Genomic DNA, 22,251 nt, shown 5'->3' with positions numbered 1-22,251 from the left:
CTTTATTTGTCTTTGCAATAGAAATAATCTGTAAAATGGATTTGAAAGAAGTAAATCTATATTTTTTAAGCGTTTATTGAAATTTTATTTAACTTTCCACATGTCCTCCATCATTAGCAATGCAAAGGGTAATACGATTTTGTAGTTCACGAAAAACATTTGCCAAATGATTTATAGTAATGCCTGAAATCACATTAGTTATTCTAGCTTTCAAATCTTCCAATGAACTAGATTTGGTTGCATACACAATTGTTTTCACATGTCCCCATAAAAAAATCTAATGGAATCAAATCTGGCGAACGTGGAGGCCAATGAAATGGTCTACCCCTTCCGATCCATCTGTTAGGAAATTCCTGATTTAGAAACTGTCTAACACGCGGAGCAAAGTGACAAGGAGCTCCATTTTGTTGAAACACTGTATCATTTTTCAAGTTTAATAGTTGAAGTTGCGGAATAAAATTCGTTACTGACACATGGCCTTCCAGACCGTGGTTTATCATGGACAGAGCCTGTTTTTCATCCATTTAACAATGTGTTCATATGAGGCGCTTTTTTATTGTATTCAATTGTAAACTTTCTTTGTACAGCAATAGTAGATTTCAATTCAGCCAACCAAAGGACACAGTTTACTTTTTCCTCAATTGAAGCCATGGGATCAAATTGATTCTGAAAAACCAAAAGAAAACACTTTTTACTTATTTTTTAATTATCTAAAAATTGTTAAGAATTTTGTGGTGAAAAATTATTCAACAACTATACTTTAAACTAGATACATGAAACTTTATAACATTTTTTACAGATTATTTCTATCGCAAATATAAATAAAGTTCATACTTTTTTAAAGTGCACACGAACTTTATGGACACCCTATATGTTGATAAAAACTGATTACAACATTCAGATTGGAAATTAAATATATAATTTAAGATATGTAATATATAATTTAAGATATATAATTGAAGATATCTATGATATAAAGCTGTGTGTGTGTGTGTGTGTGTGTGTGTGTGTGTGTGTGTGTGTGTTTGTGTGGTCACGAATAGGCTCCTATATGGTTGACTATTATAGAAAACTGATTACATATAATGATAGAAGATGTATCGAGACACAGGAATGGGTATGCTTGATCTGGCAGAACGGTGGTTCATTAAAATTGTGAGGTCTGCCTACGCGCCTGGTCCACAAAGTATGGAAATAAAACATTTAAAAATTTAAAAAACCTTTACAAGTGTTTTTGATATAGATGTACATAAGAATACTTTGATAAGTATATTTTATCTTAAATAGGGATGGTATAATAAAATTGTGGGGTCTGCGTTCGTGCCTGGCCTCCATAGAATGGAAATAGGCACAAACTTTAATAAAGACTTTTCATATCTACCTGCGTAAGTATACTCTGATAATTATGTTTCAGTTTGAAGAAATATGGTATAACAAAATTATGTTCGCACCTGACCTCCATAGAATGGAAATATGTCACAAAGTTTAACAAGTTTTTTTTTATATAAATCCATAGAATATTGTGATAAGTGTTTCAGTCTGAACAGGTATGGCATAATAAATTATGGGGTTTATCTATTTTATTTTTACTTTCATCATATTTTTCTTTGGTTTTGATACCCCCAAATTCGAAGCTATCTCTTTACAACCCTTCCTTTTCATAACCTATCATACTTTCATAAATCAGAGTCCATTTTCTGTAGGCTGTTTTTGAACCCCGTCAACGACGGGTACTTTTGCTAGTATAATATATGATTTAAGATATATATGAGAAGAAGAAAAAAAAACAATAAGTATAAATAGATGGAACGAATTAAACGTCATAGATAGGGAAGTAAAATGTTTAAGGATATCTATCTATCTATCTATCTATCTATCTATCTATATATATATATATATATATATATATATATATATATATATATATATATATATATATATATATATATATATATATATATATATATAAGTCACTTTATATATCCACAATGGAAATAATCTTATGAGGTTAAATCGCACGAACACGTTATTATTATTATTATTATTATTATTATTATTATTATTATTATTATTATTATTATACCTCATTCGTTACTATAATATTATATACATTTAATCAAGCGTTATTATTATAATACGTTATTCGTTACACGAACACAAATTAGGTGATCTGTTGAAATTATTCGATCATCAAATGTAAATAAAATAAATTTGCGCAATTTGTAAACTCTACTTGAGTATCCTTTGTTCATGATCAATTGCTAAACCAAAATAGTGATAGTTGCCAAATCTGCAATTAAGCAAAATATTTTTGTTTATTAAAATGTTTGCCGCCTCTTTTTTTTTTTTTTTTTTTTTTTAAGACTAACCAGGAAATAACAACAATCCGGATTTTAAGAATGCAAACCTGATGACGGCTGATTCGGTAAGAGGTGGACTAAGACAGCCATTTGAGAAAGCAGAATATGCCGATAAGAAAAGAAAGAGAAAACTGAAATAAACAAGAAAAGATGAACGAAGGAAAAGAAAAAGAATTATTAAAAAAAAAAGAATGAATACGAAAAATAATCATAAGAGAAAGACATGAAAAGTGAAGTAATGTAAAGTTAATGGAAGTTAATTTAATTAAATTCAATTAACTTTCTCGAAGTTTTATATTTGGATTTTACCGTCACTGCATTATTTATCTTCCACCAGACTATCCATTCACGTGTAATCACCTTATATATATATATATATATATATATATATATATATATATATATATATATATATATATATATATATATATATATATATATATCCACTGACACAATATATATATATATATATATATATATATATATATATATATATATATATATATATATATAAAATAAAAATTACAATTAAATTTACCAAAATGATCCAAGATGGTAAAATTAAAGTATATTATAAATATTAAAGAATTAATATTTATAAAATTATCTCAGACAGATGTAAAAGCTCGATAAAACCAAATAGGAAATAGAGCTTATAATATGAGCAAACAGTTAATAAAGTATGTTAAAAACACTTTGAAATGAGTTAAAAACATATTTAATCTGAAAGGGAAACACTAGATAAGTGGATAGTCCTTAATCCGCAGAGTTTCGAAGAAATACTTTCCTGCTCATCAGAGGGTAGGAATTAGCAAAATGCGGGATCGGATTTTGCATGCAGAAGTATTTGATGAAACAACAAGTACGTAAAAGATCTTACTTGAAAACAAAAAAAGTGAAGCAGAGGGAATATGGTGAAGAAAAAGGTGATTACACATGAATCAAAGTGTTTTTTAACATATTTTATTAACTGTTTGCTCATATATATATATAAATTCCACAGCCAAACAAGAGCCATGACAGTCAACGAACCGGAAGTCCAAGACTCGAGTTTCGCCCTCATTTGGGCTCATCAGTTAGACACATCCGAACTCAGGATTCGAAACCCGAGCCTCTTGCCTGCGAAGCAAGCACCTCTACTAACTGAGCAAACGTCCACAAACAAGAATTTCTAATAACCAAACAGATCAAGCAAACCGCGCCGAAATCCGACTGTGAAATGAACCTACTTCGTCTCGACAAGAGACGCGGTCATCCAACCAGCTAATAACCTCAAGCCGATGTCTCACAAGTAGGAGTCTTTTTTAACTCGAAAGGACGATGCCATCCAGCAATGCTAACCAAGCGAGAAACTTATGATAGGATTTTCAGAATGTGAGAGATTGTATATAATAAATTCTACAGCCATCTATATATATATATATATATATATATATATATATATATATATATATATATATATATATATATATATAACGAGGATAAATAGAAGAAAGGAGTAAATTCAATTCTATAAGAGGAAACTTATCGGGATAATATAAAGTTCAACAAATTTCAATGGAACTTATATAGGAGACAATAGGAGTGGAAAATGACTTCACAAAAACTAAATATTGAAAATATAGAATGAGTCATTTATTTAATAAGAATATACATACATTTAGTTGGGGATGCAGAGGATTTTTTATACCAAGTTATTTCGAAGCCTAATGCTTCTCATCAGAAGAATAGAGAAGGTACTACGTAACATAAAGGGGATGTGACGTCTAGCGAGGGAATCGCCAGGAACGAAATAAATAAATAAAATTATTGATGTTGTTAGGGGGAACTATATTGGATTCTAAAATAAAGGAGGACCGTACTATATAAAGTGTAGTGCAAAAAGAAGTACAGGGTTTCTATCATAGTTTTAAATAATGTAAGTAGTTTATGTATTTACGATTTATGGGGAGGTATAGTTGGGTTGTGGTTCTATTTATCCGTATGTAAGATGTATAGTGTCCATGCAGAGTATTTATGCTAAAGGTTTTTATCGACAGCGGTAACCGAGAGAAGAACAACACTTAGAGGCGGTGTATGTTTTTAGGGGTAATATTATGATGAAGAATTGAAGTGATGATGTAATATATTAAGGATTAATCAAAGTAACTCTGTTCTTCAGATGCTGCACTTCTATTTCTTGTTCTCTTTCGGTGGAGGAGAAATCCTTCACGACTGAGACACTTTTTATTTTTGTACCTTTTCTCCACGTTAAAAAACGACCCTAGTGTCTAACTCTGTCCCGTGGGGAGGCATAGTAAATAGGTACAACATTACTCATAAGTGAAATATGGCTGTATCGCGATGTTATGAGATTAATACAAGTTAGATTGTGAATTACATGGGGAGTGTACTAGGGTTTTAATTTACTAGGGTAGGGGAAGGTCCAAAGGTGAATTAAAGGGGTCAGTTATGAGGTGGGTGTGGCTGGGAATTTGAAAGAGCATAATAATAATTTTCAGAAGATAACATATGGTGGATAATATGTAGTGATAATCCTAGGGATTCCTTTTTGTTAGTTGTAAAGGGGTGCGTGTGAAATATAAGGAAAAGAAATAAAGATAGGGGAGGAAAGTTGAAAGCAGTGGATAAAGGAACAAATAAATAATTGGGGTTTTGGGCGACTGGCGCGGTCTGATCATAGGGGAAGAATATACTAATGAAAATAATAATTATAAATCGATAAAAAAAGAACTAAACTAAATTTTGTTAATTGGGGCAATAGTTGGAGCGATAGGGTACATGTATTCAAAGTGAGGCATATAGGTGTAAAATATATATATATATAGGTTTAGCCAGCAAAGCTGAGAGTTCGGCGAACTATCCCTTTAGATGCAAAGCTCTAAACCAGGAAAATGTTTATATATATTAAAAAAAAAAAAAATGTTGTAACTTTTATGAACCTAAATTTATCTTGTTTAGTTTTCGGAATATGAAATATGAGAAAAGAGTAGAACACATAAAAATAAATTTTCCCGCCTTATATTTAGCGAAAATTGCTTTTAAAATATAAGTTAATTTAAAAAATGAATAAGTATCGAAACTTTTATGAAATTCTAAACATTAGTTGAGTTTTGCTAGCTTTTTCTTTTTTAAAATACCGGTATGTTTACGCTTTCAAAATGATCACTGCATAGGAAGGTTGTTTTAAGGCGTCAATAATGTAAACACGATTTTGGTCTAGTATTTTCATTGTTTTCGTACAATGAAAAATTTTGTTTTTCATCTTTTAAATTGTACAAAAATTATTATAAAAATATTAAATTTAATTACAGTTACATCGTGTTACATATAAGGTGGGGCCTAAATCTGTGTCGCGCGTTGAAGGTCCCTATTGATCTATGGCTCAGAAGAGAAATAACCAAGATGAGAACAGTAGTCCGGACGATTCAAATAATAATAATTATTAATCCACATCTAAAAACGACAGAAACTAGGTACTACTACTACTACTACTACTACTACTACTACTACTACTAGATCCCTCTCCGTAAAGCAGATACTCCAGCTAGTATTATATACATATAATGTGCGTGAGAGAATTACTTAGAAAACAGCAACAGTAATTAAAATAATTATTGGTGCTGTACCTAAGTCCGTCCAGCGGTAAGAGGATATATATATATATATATATATATATATATATATATATATATATATATATATATATATATATATATATATATATTCGTTTTTTTTTTGTTTTGTTTTCTTCTTTGTTAACGCTCATTTATAGAGCGATTAAAATATTTGTACGCCGAAGCCGACCTCTGCGCCAAACCACAATTAAATGAGACATACTAATCGGCCCGTCTCGGGTGTCAGACATTTTAACGGGATTTTCGAATATATATATATATATATATATATATATATATATAAAAACAGAAAAAAGAAAGAAAAAAGAAAAAAAGACGGCTCCCTTTAAAAAACAAACTAAAACGTAAATAAATACACGTATAATCCATGAATATGTACAAACAGGCATATATATATATATATATATATATATATATATATATATATATATATATATATATATGAATTATATATAAATATCATCACATAAAATGAATTATATATAAATATATGAAATCATATATATGCATATGTATGTATGCAGATATATATAGACATGTATATATATATACGTATATATAAACATGTATATATATGCACATATATATACATGTTTATATATACATATATATATACATGTCTATATATATCTGCATACATACATATGTATATATATATGATTTCATATATTTATATATAATTCATTTGATTATCAAATCTATGATATATATATGTATGCAGATATATATATAGAATGTATATATATATATATAGAATGTATATATATCTATATCTATATCTATATCTATATATATATATATATATATATATATGTATATATATATATATATACATGTATATAAACATGTACTTTATGCCAGCGTATTCCTCAAGACTATATATATATAAACTTCCATATATATATATATATATATATATATATATATATATATATATATATATATATATATATATATATATATATAAATACGGTAATAAAAAAATAAAAAGCATATTTGCTCTACAGCAGTATTGAGCAATTTCTTCAGATTTTTATTAATTACCATTTGTACTATATATATATATATATATATATATATATATATATATATATATATATATAATAGCGTGGGTGCTCGGCGTTGCCCGGGTGTTTGGAGGTGTATGCTGAGCAAAAAATTAAAAAAAAAGGTAAATTTTTTTAACTTTGACCCCTATTATGACCCCTTAACATTTATTGTTTTGGGCTCAAATCAAGTTATTAATTTAGAACCTATATCTATAAAGCAAACACCTTTGCTTTTTTTTTTCTATAAATGAAACACGTGTTTTTATATTTGCACGGCTTTTATATACTATACAGAACAACTATATATTTGGACATTACCTTTGCTTTTCAGTAGTAACCGAGACATGTCTGTGTTATTTTCTTTCTTTCTTTATCTATCTCCTAGCTGAACACCCGGTCGTACAATACGCTTAAACACGATATTTAATTTTATGCAGACTTTGTATGTATTATTATAGGATCTATCTTCTACTGAATATTATATATTATGAGGAATAGTTTACGGTGGACTATTTCGAAAAATGAATAAATAAATAGTGATAATGTTCTTCATCAATTTCGTCTGTGTTTGTTTACAATATTACGTCAGCTGATATTTGGGCTTGACTATGAATGGCATGGAATAGTCACTTCTGATTAATGTTTAGTTTTAAAATATGCAAACGAAAATGGGCGTGGTTTAATACAGGGTAATCAGCAGGTTACATCACGTAATATTCAGCTTCCGACGTTTGCTATATGTGAAAAGAAAAAAAAAGAAAGAAAAATAAAACGTATATGTCTATACACACACACACACACACACACACACATACATATATATATATATATATACTTGTGAACCCATATAAAAATGAGTTGGCTATGCATGGTTCTGACCAATATTGTCTGCCAATACCAATATAGAGCCAAATATATGTCATATAAATAAGAAAAGATTTATACCCAACACACACACAGCTGTGATACAGAGAAACAATACTGTATGTGGATGACTATAATGTTCCTTATCTTGAGTTGAGCATATTGGGAAGTGATAGTCTCTGAAACATATAAAATATTTATACACATATATATATGTTCTTTATGAATTAAATATATATATATACGTAGTTACTCTTTAATATATATATATATATATATATATATATATACCTATAAATTCGTTTTTGTTTTGTCTATTGATATTTATATTGAAAACCATTTCTCTATTTATTTGAAAAGAAAATTCAATTTTCTTATATATGTGTCGTGGAATTGCATTCACTCGCAAAAGATCTAGCTGATTTGCATAGTCTTTAAAACTTTCCATTTTAATTAATTCCCTATTAGTTTCTTCGGTTTTCTTATGGGATGATCATCTTTAGTTAACTATTACGTGTAATTATATTTATGCAAATATTCTACATGATTTATACTTGCGTAATATTTGCGTATAAAGTTTATAGTAAACACAAAATTGTTTCCATATATATTTATGTATACGTATATATTTTGTTAAAAAATTTTGCCTACCAAACTCCTCCTAGAGTTTTTGGTCTACAGACATGAAACTTCATATATAAGGTATTTGAATTCATGCGAAACTTTATAAATTTGGTTTTAGCCCGGAAAAATCGGTGCAAAAGTGTGAAGATTACAAAAATGAAATTTGCCAGGTGAAGGTTGAACGCCGCCATTACGAACGCATAACGTAGTAGCTATTGGATCATGTTTTAATTTTAGCCTTGCAGCAAATAATCTTCATATTTCAGTCATTGGCGGCACAGGCAAAAATAAATCGCGAGCTAAACGTTTTGGTTTCAATTCTCGGTGGTCGCGGACGAGTCCCCCTTTTTTTTTTAATTTTTTAAATCATTACTATGTATTGCGTCCAATATAATCTATAATATAAATCTCACCTGTCTGCTTAAATGTATGTATGTGTGTATGCTTGTCTGCCTAAAACTTTCAACAGAGGCGACGGAATTTTACGAGATTGGTATCGTTATGAAGCCGACTCTTCGGACGACAAAGACTGAAAAATTGGCTAAAAACACTAACTACTTCATCCTCAACTGGGCGCTTTTTTCGCCGATGTTTTCGAAAGCCATCCTCTCTTTTCGATTAATTAGCTTTAATTTAAACTTACATCAATTCCAGTTTGGCGATGGGTGCAACAGCAAAGACATTACGTTTTTGTTTTTTTCCTCCTTCACGGCACAGGTTCGAGCCTGCCTGCCTACTACCACTTCTTTTCTTTTTTTTTTTTACTCAACGCACACCTCTAAACACCCGGGCAACGCCGGGCACTCACGCTAGTATATATATATATATATATATATATATATATATATATATATATATATAGTTAACATGTTTGTTTCGATATTTAATTTGTTTGATCTAATATACATATATTGATTTTTTTTTGTGTATATATATATATATATATATATATATATATATATATATATATATATATATATATATTTAAAGGAGATTAGAACAATAGTCTAAAGAGCTGAGTGTATTTCAATGTAACAGTAAAATTACTAGTTTAATTAAAATACAGGAAAGAGAAAGTGCTCGTTGTAATTTAGATATATAATAAGCTCGATATGTAAATATCCTAGAGCTAATTCAATATTAAGTAATGTGATTGATAATTTAAAATTTTAAAATCAAATTATAATTAAATTAAAAATCCGTTTCATAAGAAGGAACAACAACAAAATCAATTATCTGTACGATCGTTTCGGAAAACAATGCTTTTTATTGTGGTAGACATCAAGTTACGTACAATAATTACATATAGTTTTTTAATAAGCAAGGTCTCCTCGTCAGCAAATTTTGAAGGGTTTTTATTTATTTTTGTTGTTGTTCCTTCTTATGAAACGGATTTTTAATTTAATTATAATTTGATTTTTAAATTTTAAACTATATATATATATATATATATATATATATATATATATATATATATATATATATATATAAACAACAGATTGTTTTTCACGTATATTTTTTTTATAGTTGTCAAATCATATCTGTTAACATCAAATTCAATCAGTTCAAATGATGCTGAAGCTTTTTAATCAGTTCAACGTTGTACTCCAATAATCGTTTCGTATGTATCATATAGACGGTATGCATTTAAAAATGAACATATATACTATGAAAGAAACGCAACTTTTCTTAAGAAATATATTACTAAAATGAATGTTTCAAAGAATATATTAGTTGCAATTTAATAATGGTATTTTTATTTGTATATAAGATTTTTGACAGTGAATATCGGAGATTTTCTTTTCGCGCCACACACCCATAAACCAAATAGAGGTCTTTCTTTTAGAAATTTATAAAATGAGATAAACATTACAAGTCAATTTTATTCGGATTACTTCTCGAAAATCGCGTTTTGATACATACAAATATATATATATATATATATATATATATATATATACATTTAGTTTTAATTTGTACTTTTTTGGTGTATTGATATTCATATTAAAAAAGCCTTTTTCTATTTATTTCAAAACAAAATACAACTTTGTCATCCGATTGCATTCATTTGCAAAAGATCTAGCTAATTTGCATATTCTTTTAAACATTCATTTTAATTAATTCCCAATTAGCTTTTTGTTTGTTTCCTTATGAGATGATCATTTTTAGTTAACCATTACGTGTAATTATATTCATGCAGAAATTCTACATGATTTATACTTGCGTAATATTTGCGTATAAAAGTTATAATAAACACAGAAATATTTATATATATATATATGTATGTATGCGTATGTATAGTTGCTTAACAAAGTCTGCCTACCAAACCCCTTTGTCTGTTTTTGGTTTACAAATATGAAATATATAGGATGTTCGAACCTATGCGAAACTTTATATTTGGCTTTTAACCGGGAAAATAGTTGAAAAAGGGTGAAAACTAAAGAAATAAAATTTGACAGGTCAAGGTCGGACGACGGTATTACGAATAAGCATACGTAACGTATCAGCCATTTGTTTATGTTTTAATTTTTAGTCTTGAACAAATATGTGTTCATAGCTGAGACAGTAACGTCAAAGGAAAAAGTAAAGCGTAAGCTAAACGTTTTGGTTTCAATTCTTGATAGTGGCGTAAGGGATTTTTTTTTAACGTTTTAAATAATTACTGTATATTGGGTCCAATATAATATAATATAATAATAATAATAATAATAATAAATACGAAATTTGTATTAATCAAAATATCATAGTTAAGGATATTTTACGATTGGTAAATTCCGGGCGACCTGCTAGTGTATATATATATATATATATATATATATATATATATATATATATATATATATATATATATATAGTCATCAACACATAGTACTGTTTCGCTGTATCGCAGTTCATCTGTGCAACTAGTCAGGTAACTACCTCAAGCCATGGTCGAAACCTGACCGCCAATACGAGAGTCAAGGCTTCTAACCATTACGCTAAACGCCTGCGGCTGTCCGAGTTGTGAATTAACGATGTTTTGACATCGTCCGAAATACCTAAGCTCGATTTGTTTACACAAAGAGCATCGCTTAATACGCTAATAGTAAACAATGATTTGTGATATATAACACTTTGGTGAATAAATTAATTATTTACTTTTTAATAGACACTTGAAAATGGGGAGGGGGCGTGAATAATAAAAAAAAGTTTTTCTAAAATATTATATTCGGTTTATTGGAAAGAACATAAAATTTCACATTAACCCTAAAAATATCGTAAAAATTGAATCAATAGAAAAATTTTGATAGATTTTTAAAGTTTAAAAATTGAAAATACTGAGCTCGTAAAATTCAATTAATTTCATTACTGTTTTTTTTTTTAAATAAAAAAATATTTCTCTTACTTTTAAAACAACTTTATTAGTTTATTTTGGAACATAATATCGGCGAAAAAGTACCCCCCCTGTAGAAAAGTGCCTAGTTGAAGGTGAAGATATTAATGTTTTTAGCCAATTTTTCGATAAAAGTAAAATGCGTTTTAAAATTTAGAAAAAAAGGGCAAGAAAGAAAAAAGACAAATAAAGGGGATAAGAGAGTCAGCCGACCCGTTTCGCCCTCGCTTTCTCAAAGTTGTATCGAGGGTTTCAAAAAGGAGAAATTGAAAATATGTACCTTATTAAAATAAAGTTATTTAAAATAAAACTACGTTGCGTTCCCTCATGGGGGGGGACGGAAAAGCGATTAAAATATAGCAACGTTATATTTTTCTCGGCGATTCTAGAGACTAATCACACTCAAACCTAAGAGACATTCCCTCTGTTTACAGAGAGAATGTTTTCTCAACTGAACGTAATCGGTCTCCAAATGGAATATTGAGCGAACACGACTCAGAATTGAAAATAAAGTTTGCTGCACATGACAGGTTTTTAATGAAATGGTCAGTTATTGGAGACCCGTATGTGTTGGCAAGCATGTCTGTTGCTCGATATGTCTCATTTCTGATTTTGCTAAATATGTGCTGTTGGACTCTTCTATTCTATCTCAATGTTGTTTTGATCCACGTAACTACATTCAAAATTGTTAATTACGAATTAACGTATTTCTAAGGAAATGGCAGAAACACTAGAGGAAGACCTCCAACCTTTAGTAGAATGGGGACATAGATGGATGGTCACATTCAATGCTACCAAGACTAAGCTTTTTACCTTCAATAATTACAAGAAACCTTATCAACCACCAATAGCAATGGCTAAAGATAAATTACCTGAAAATACTTCTTTTAAACACCTCAGCCTAAAGTTCACAGGGAACATGAGTTGAAACGGATACATTGAGGGCATTGCCAGGGCCGCTGCAAGGAAGGTGGGCTCTCTCTACCGTGCTAGAAAGCTACTTACACCTGAAAGTACACTCTAACTCTACAAGGACACTATTCGCCCCTGTATGGAGTTTTGTTGGTACATTTGGGCTCGTGCATTTGCTACTAGTCTCTCACTCCCGAAAAGGGTTCAAAAGAGAGTCGCCAACCGGACAGTTCCTTAACTGTCGTCTAAGCTTCAACCTCTGTCTCATAGACGAAATGTTTCGTCCCTCTTCCTGTTCTACAAATATTATAGTGGTGAATGCTCCCACAATCTACAAGTACTTGTACCCCCTCGACGTAAATACTCCCACAAACCCGACAAGCAGCAAAATCTCACCCCTACACAGTAGAAACCCCTAGATGTAAGAAAGCCTTTTACTCCAATAGTTTCTTCCCCAGAACTGCTAGACTTTGGAACGCCTTTCCGGGATTCTGCTTTCCTAACTGTACAGACCTGCAAAAGTTCAAGTGTAATGTGAACAAATATCTTGCTGCTCAACTCCCTACATAGCATTCCTGTAACTTATGTCCCTGACAGTAGCCCTCTACATCAAAGTGGAAACTGTGCTTTGTTTGGGTGAAAATTGAATGAAAATTTTTTTTAAATAAATTATAGTGGGGTAGAATATATATATATATATATATATATATATATATATATATATATATATATATGTATGTATATATATATATGTATATATATATATATATATATATATATATATATAACACCCCCTCCACACAAATATATACCCCCACATTATATATATATATATATATATATATATATATATATATATATATATTAATATTTAGCTTTAAGGAACATACGTTAAATTATTAGGTTTAAAATTTGCAAATAATAAAACACGTCTGTTAGTTAAAATTAATAAACTAATAATACCGAAATTTGATTAATGAGAAATAATGTTCACAGTTTGAAATTTAATCATAAAAAACCTGCTGCTGACCTTACATAAAACCCCGGGACTACTATTGAATATTATTGAATAGCTAAAGTTGAAAAGTAAAGCATGGAGAAGAGCAAGCAATGTAATCTTGATAAAGTTTGACACGCGCTGATGAGCTGCCCAGTTGTGCTAACTCATAATTAATCAAATATTATATATTGTATGCCAACATTGAGCCGAAGCAGTTGCACGCAAGTTGTTACAAATAAAACCTAACATTCTGAAAAAAGGGTACTTATACTATATATATATATATATATATATATATATATATATATATATATATAGAGAGAGAGAGAGAGAGAGAGAGAGAGAGACACACACACACACACACACACACACATATATATATATATATATATATATATATATATATATATATAAATGTGTATGTGTGGGTGTGTATCTGTGTGTGTGAATTAAAAAAGTGACGAGGAAGACCAAAATGCTCGGAGTTTCGTAAATAAACTGGCTTAATTGTACATTTCCAATATGGCTGCCATGTTGAAAGTGTGCCATTAAGTCTGTTTATTTACTAAATGTCAGTCATTTAGGTCTTCCTCTTCCATTTTTAATTTTTAGTCTGTATCGTGGTATTTTTATCCTTTTACTATCATATATATATATATATGTGTGTGTGTGTGTATGTATATATGTGCGTGTGTGCACCTACGTACGTCTGTGTGTGTGGGTGTGTAAATACATATACACACAAACACACATGTATTAACATATATATATATGTGTGTGTGTGTGTGTGTGTGTGTGTGTGTGTGTGTGTGTGTGCGTGCATATAAATATATCTGTATTTAAACGTATATATTTATAAACACATACACATACAAACACAAATTTACATGGTTGCAACACTTAACATGCTAATGTTCGGATAAATGGTCTGTTAAAACCAGAAGTTCCCGTCAGGCAACTTATAAACGGTTGCTTTCCATAGAAGAAACAAAAACCCGGTTCATTGTCGCGACCATTATAAATCTATTTTCCTTTTATTGAGTATTCTTAACAACCTCGTTAAATTCAAATATTTTTAACCTGGTATATTTGCCATAAACGTATTAAGCGATGCTCTTTGTGTAAACAAATTGAGCTCGTGCTATTGGATAATGTTAAAACATTGTCAATTCACTACCTGGAATATCATAATGGTTAAAAGCACCGACTGTCGTTTGGACGGTCGAGTTTCAATACTGGCTTGAGGTAATTGCTTATCTAGAAGCACTGCTGAGCTGTGATACAGCGAAATTATTATAGGTGGATGACACACACACACACACACACACACACACACACATATATATATATATATATATATATATATATATATATATATATATATATATCAACACCCGTTCAATCAATAACGGATAAAATTAATACCCCAAAAAGGGCAATTTTCATTTAAATTTGTGTCTTTTAGTTAATGAAAATCCATAAAAATGAAAATCAGAGATATTCATGACAATGGATCTAATTTAATGCAAATCTGAAATATTTTAATTTTCAAATGTGAGATTGCCTTTAATGATGTCTAGTATCTATCCTCATATTTCCACAAATATAGGAGTTATCTGAATTTTTATAAATAGCATATCACCGCATTACCCCTACTTTTCTTAAAACTAAATCCAACTAAATATAGACCATATTAAAACCTCTTAAGCTGAATTTCAAAAATATTCTAATGATTGGTTAATCAGTTTAAAAGTGAACCTTGTTAATACAGATATATAAACATAAAAATGTATCCACATTTATGAAGACACGAGCCACATTAATTCCCTGAACAGCACAATTCTACTCTGTATATTATAATAGTAAAATCAAACCTTAAAAATACTTAATCTTAAGTCGAGAATTTTCATTAAAATTTTGTTAAAAATTCATTACATGATTTTGATTGTAGAAAATGTCTTAAAGTTAAACTTACGAAATCTTAAGAAACTTAGGAAACCTTGTTTAATTAGTGTTTGATGGCTTTGTATGCAAATCTGAAATATTTGAATTTAAAAAATGGACATGGTGCCTCTAAAATTGTTTAAAAGAAATATTAGGAATAATTATTGAAAGATTACAAATATCAATATATCTATCTATACTCATATAAACTTTTTTGTGTGTGTATTGATATTCATATTAAAACACTTTTTTCTATTTATTTAAAAAGAAAATACTACTGGGTGATATACAGGTCGTGAAATTGCATTCATCTGCAAAAGATCTAACTGATTTGCATATTATCTTAATCATTCATTTTAATTATTTCCGTATTATTTTTTTTTCGGTTTCCTTATACGATGATCATCTTTAGTTAACTATTAGTGTAATTATATTCCTGCAGATATTCTATATGATTTACACTTGCGTAATATTTGCTAAAAAGTTTATAGTTTATATACAAACCTCTTTATATATATATATATATATATATATATATATATATATATATATATATATATATTGCCTACCAAACTTCTCTGTCATGTTTTGGTCTACGGATATGAAACTTAATATATAGGGTATTCGAACTCATGCGAAACTTATGACTGTATTTACATAAAGAATAATAAAAATATTTTTTTTTCTTTGATTGAACACTATCAACGACCCTTGTTGAAATTCAATTATTCTTAATTTTTGGTTATCTTTCTACCTGGAATATATATATATATATATATATATATATATATATATATATATATATATATATATATATATATATATATATATATAAATCTGAAAATTTTCCTGTATCAGTATCGGAATCGGAAAAATTCGGCCGAATTTCCGATTCCACAAAATATTGCTGTAATTTTTTTTACAGTAAAATCATCACTTATCAACGTCTGGAAACCATTCGAGGATAACGTGTAATGAGTCTAGAGTGATTATCGAAAGGTATTATTTAATTATTTAAGGGGACAGCTTAAGAACTTGTTTACATTGAACTTGAAGACAACCATGCTGTAATCAGCTGAAAAAAAGAGCCAGCGGAACAGAGTCCCCACAGGCCGGCAGTTCTCAGAAAGAAGCGTTGTTCATGGAAATTGCGTTTGGATTTTAATTTTCTATTGCTAGTACTACTGACAAAATGTTAAAAAAAAAAAAAAAAAATTATAGATTTTAAATTAGCCATAAATCTAAAATTTATAGACCATAGTAACAAATTTAGGTTTGAAATAATAGCGGTAAAATGACACGGTAAAAAAATAGGACAAGTAAAATGGATTTGTAGGAAAAATGGAACAAATGAGAAATATACATAAAAAAATCTCACTATTATACATTTTGTACATGCATCTTTGTTTACTTTTAATCAGTTTAATGAGTAATCTGTTTATATGCATGTCACGTTAGACCGTAGTAACGTCACCAGCTTTGAATGCTACAGTTTTGCTTTCAGTTTCGATTCTAGTACTTGGCACCCAAATATTTATTTTTTTCTTTTTTACTTTTGAAATCACGGCTCTATAATAATATATACGAAATCTGGACATATTAAAATATCATATTTAAGCGTATTTTACGACCGGGCAAAGAAATATTTATATATGTCAAGCTTGATTTAAAAAGCTCAGAGTAATATCATGAATGAATAACAAAAGTCTATATTCAAAATTTCATGATGTTGACCATCTTACAATTTATTCCTTGAATTCAGTTGACACTTACAATTCTTGACTATATCTGTTTAGTAGCACAATAAATTACTTAATATAATAATTATATCAATCAATCAACACACACACACGCACACACACACACACATATGTATTAGTTATGAGACGATTCCTATATTTTTCCTGATTCAGATACAATTACCGATTCCGATTCTAATTCTTTATAAATCTCTAATTATTTAACTATAAGATTGTTATTTTCCCCGATCTTCGTAAAAAACACATTAAATATGCAGATATCAAAACACACTTGTGGAGGATGATCTATCGATTTTAGCTTTACTTCTATTTCATAATCAATGAATATTTACCAATTTATCAAAATTACCAGCAATGAAAGATTTTACTCTAAACAAAATCAAATTAAAAAAGACAATTAAAAGAATCGTTTTGGCATCGGAAAATAGGCATCAATTTTTCCGATTTCTCGATTCCGATTAATCGTCCCAACACTAATGTATACTTATATATATATATATATATATATATATATATATATATATATATATATATATATATATATGTTTACTATGAAAACTAGTGGCTACACATATGCAAATATGTTTCAGTGACCACCCTGCTGGGAAAAATCACATCATCAGGCCAAGAATATCTCCCAGGAGATATTTGCATATGTGTAACCACTAGTTTTCATATTGAACATATTCATATTGCTCTGTCTAAGCATTGAGCACTCTTTGATAGACACATTGTGTTCTTTGTTTAAATAACTAAATAATACTACACATAATATATATATATATATATATATATATATATATATATATATATATATATATATATATATATATATATATATTCACTTTTCTTCTCTTTTTGTTATCAAGTAAGATCTTTGACTTACTTGCAGTTTCATCAAAAATTTTTGTATGCAAAATCCGATCCCGCATTTTGCTAATTCCTACCCTCTGATGAGAAGCAAAGTATTTCTTCGAAACTCCGCGGATTAAGGACTATCCACTTATTAAGTGTTTCCTTTTCAGATTAAATATGTTTTTAACTCTTTTTCAAAGTGTTTTTTAACATGTTTTATTATATATATATATATATATATATATATATATATATATATATATATTTATTAACTATTTGCTCTTTATATATATATATATATATATATATATATATATATATATATATATATATATATATATATATATATGAGTTCAGGTAAGCTTTATATTGACAGAGTAAAATTCTGGAAAATCTGTATTTCAGTAAGGAATAGAGCTATTAATTATCTTTCTCTCTCTCTCTCTCTCTCTCTCTCTCTCTCTCTCCTTCCATCCCCCCTTTCTCTGTCTCTCTCTCTCTCTATATATATATATATACATGCATATATATATACACATATACATATGTATATATGTATATATACATTATATATACATATACATAAATATAATGTATATATACAATGTATGTATATATAATGTATATATATTTACACACACACACACACGCTCACACACACACACACACATATATATATATATATACATATATATACATATATATATATATATATATATATATATATATATATATATATATATATATATATATATATATATTGCATGGTTACACATTTAGTTAAAACGACTTCTTCAGGCCAGTCAAAGCTCCATTCTTTACGCCTTTGTATTCTACAGCTCTACAATGCACAATCGTAAAAAAAAAAATTAACTTCTATTGTTTTTAATTTTCTCATCAGTTTGGTCAAGGATGACAAACATTTACCCGGTAACTCAGTTATTCCAACAGAAAGATCTTTTGAAGATAAGATTTTTAACGTCCCTTTAAATGCAATTTATTTTTAAATCTCTTTAGAACTTGGGTCACCGGGTATATTTGCAAGGTAATTTTGGAAATTCTTTATCATGAGTCCAGTTGCTCTTATAATAAACTATATCCAATGGTGCGGCCCCAGCTTTCGGGCTTTGGGGCGTTTGGAGCCACCCTTTATTGCTATTGTTCCCAGGTCCACTCTGACCCGGAGTGGTAGTACCTGTTAGGATTCCAACTATGGGTAAAATAGAAACCTATTAATATATATATATATATATATATATATATATATATATATATATATATATATATATATATATATATTCTATAAAAGATTTTCCTTCGAAATCACTGGATTCGGCATTAAATAACCTGAACAGGGTTGATATGCCGTAAAACAAAACCAACCAACCAACCAACCAACCAACCAACCAACCAACCAGCAACTTATTTTGGTTTTGTTTAAAGATATTTTAAAATAATATCTTGCTCTTTTTATTATACAAATTTTTATTGAGAACTATCAACAAACCTCGTCAAATTCAGTGGTTTGCACCTGTGGATATTTTAAACTTTGGACAAATATGTTAAACTTTCAACACACACATATATATATATATATATATATATATATATATATATATATATATATATATATATATATATATATACGTAGTCCACACAAACAAAGGAAGTCACAGACCGGAAGCCATAGACTATTATATTATTGTTTTATTTTTATAACATTTATTTTTAAAACGAACAATAACAATTTAATACTGATATCAATAATGAAGCAACACATAATCGTATAGTTATTTTAAAGTCAAGCAGTACATTTTCAAAGCATTCCCCCTAATTGCCATCATTTTTTGTTCAAGTAATTCGGGGATAAATATTAAGCCCATCATTGAATTTATCGTAACAATTGTGTGTGAAGTTGGTACACGGTTTTGTTTTCAATATCAGCTAAATGATATATAAAATAAAATATTTAAACGGTTTAATAAAGCGTTTAGTCGATATTCTAATGCTTTTAAATAACCAAAGTAGATTAACTGAAAATATACAGAACCACATAATTAATGTATAATGTATATAAAAACCGTATAGCATATCTGAACAATACATATAGTAATAATAATTTTACCAAACCCCCCAAAAATAAGGTAGGACCCCTCCCCCAACTAACTTCTGATAAGCCCAACATGGGGGTGGGGGGGGAGTAAAACATGAGAATTTAAAAAAATATTATTTTATTTTAGGGTAGTTCAGCTTTTTTTTCTTTTTTGAAATAAGTTCGTAAAAACTTAACAAAATTGATCGATTACTTGCTTTAGAGAAAATTTTCAAAAATCACGTTGTTTTCATTGTTTACGCCAAAATATGTAGAAATAACATACAGTTCGTTTTTCCGTCTTTAACTTCATGAGAATTTTTTTTTTAGTTCACCAATTTTACGGAGATTTAAAAAAAAATGAGATTTTTATCATCATTCTTCTTCAAGATTATTTAAAATAATAAATAAGTAAATAAATAATTTAAAAAAGGGGAAAAGAAAAACATAGAAAAAATTGTCTATATTTAAATACTTTTAATTTTTTATACATATTTTTTTATATATTTCTTATATATATTTAATATCTAATAACTATAGAGATGATGCGAATAAACAAGGATGTAAGTATATAAAAAATAATATTAATAACAAAGTAGGAATATATAATATATAATGGATTCAGCCAAATACTATATAAAAAGTACTTTGTAAATGAAATTATTTTTGAAGACAGGGATGGATGACACAGATAAGAAATACTTTTTAAATAGGATAAAATAGTTAGTCCAATTTATCTAGAGGAAATAAACTATATCCGGTATTAAAAATATTTTTGTTCATGTGTTTGAAGGGGGGGGTGTTTTATCAGCACTGCTGGGGAGCTATGATTTTATATATTGTTTTATTCTTAAATTCCCGCAATTGTTTGATGGTAAACAACTGCCGAGCCCTTTAAGAACGTTGGTACTATTGTTAGTTCCTGTAAGCAACACGTTTTAGAGATGCAGGAAATTAATAATTTTCCAACGAGGGACATTTTTGTTTATAGTTTTAAAGGTTTTAAAGAAACTTCCAATACTATATATATATATATATATATATATATATATATATATATATATATATATATATATATACATATATATATATATATATATATATATATATATATATAAGTGAAATTGTCTCTCTCTCTCTCTCTCTGTCTTTTGTGTACATTTCCCCACCAAACTACTCTGTCAATTTTCAGTATACAGACTCGAGATTTGACATAAGTGGTATTGAGATTTGGGGAAATCCTTTTAATTTGGCCAGACATTTGGCTGTCAAGGGGTCAAAGTTCAACGATGTGACCATTGAAAACTTTACCAAACTCCGCCAATCTGGGTCTAAACACCTGCAATTTTATATGAAGATGACTTGAACATGAGTTAAACATTTTAATTTGATTTGGGGCCAAAACAATAAATGTTAATGGTAAAAATTGGGGTTAAAATTTAAAAAAAAATTGACCACTGTTATCTCTACTCAGCCAATTTTTGCTCTAAGCATTTGAAATTTGAAGTGTATTCAGACATAGGGCAAGCTATTTAATCGGTTTTTGGTCGAAAATTTTGCTGCCAAGGGGTCAAAGTTAAAAAAATTTAACCTTTTCCGTCTCTAGCAAACTATTCAGCCAATTTTACGTCTAAATATTTGAAATTTTGTATAAAAGGTATTCAGATATGCAGCAAGCTTTTTAATCATTTTTTGGGCGAAAATTTTGCTGCCAAGAGGTCAATGTTGAAAGAGTTCAACTTTGCAGACTTTACCAAACTCCTCAGCCAATTTTGTGTCT

At 28.8% G+C, this 22,251-nt stretch overlaps 1 protein-coding gene and 1 long non-coding RNA gene across 7 annotated transcripts in view; one reads left to right on the top strand and one right to left on the bottom strand.

Moving 5' to 3' along the window:
- Positions 1-22,251, bottom strand: part of LOC145303536 (homeobox protein Mohawk-like) — a 407,111-nt gene that overhangs the window by 214,016 nt on the left and 170,844 nt on the right. The gene's annotated exons all lie outside the window — the stretch shown is intronic.
- LOC145303537 (uncharacterized) overlaps positions 1-22,251 on the top strand; it is a 162,455-nt gene that overhangs the window by 48,428 nt on the left and 91,776 nt on the right. The window contains exon 2 of one of the 3 annotated variants that reach the window (XR_013873725.1): positions 2,364-2,742. The exons of the other annotated variants lie outside the window; for them this stretch is intronic. This is a non-coding gene — a long non-coding RNA (uncharacterized LOC145303537). Of the gene's footprint in view, positions 1-2,363; positions 2,743-22,251 lie in introns of those variants that run through there. 3 annotated transcript variants of the gene reach the window in all.

The sequence above is a fragment of the Euprymna scolopes genome, chromosome 19 (genome assembly GCF_053919585.1).
Source record: "Euprymna scolopes isolate OS-2025 chromosome 19, ASM5391958v1, whole genome shotgun sequence".
NCBI classification, from domain to species: Eukaryota; Metazoa; Mollusca; class Cephalopoda; order Sepiida; family Sepiolidae; genus Euprymna; species Euprymna scolopes.
This window is presented reverse-complemented; position numbering and strand designations above follow the sequence as displayed.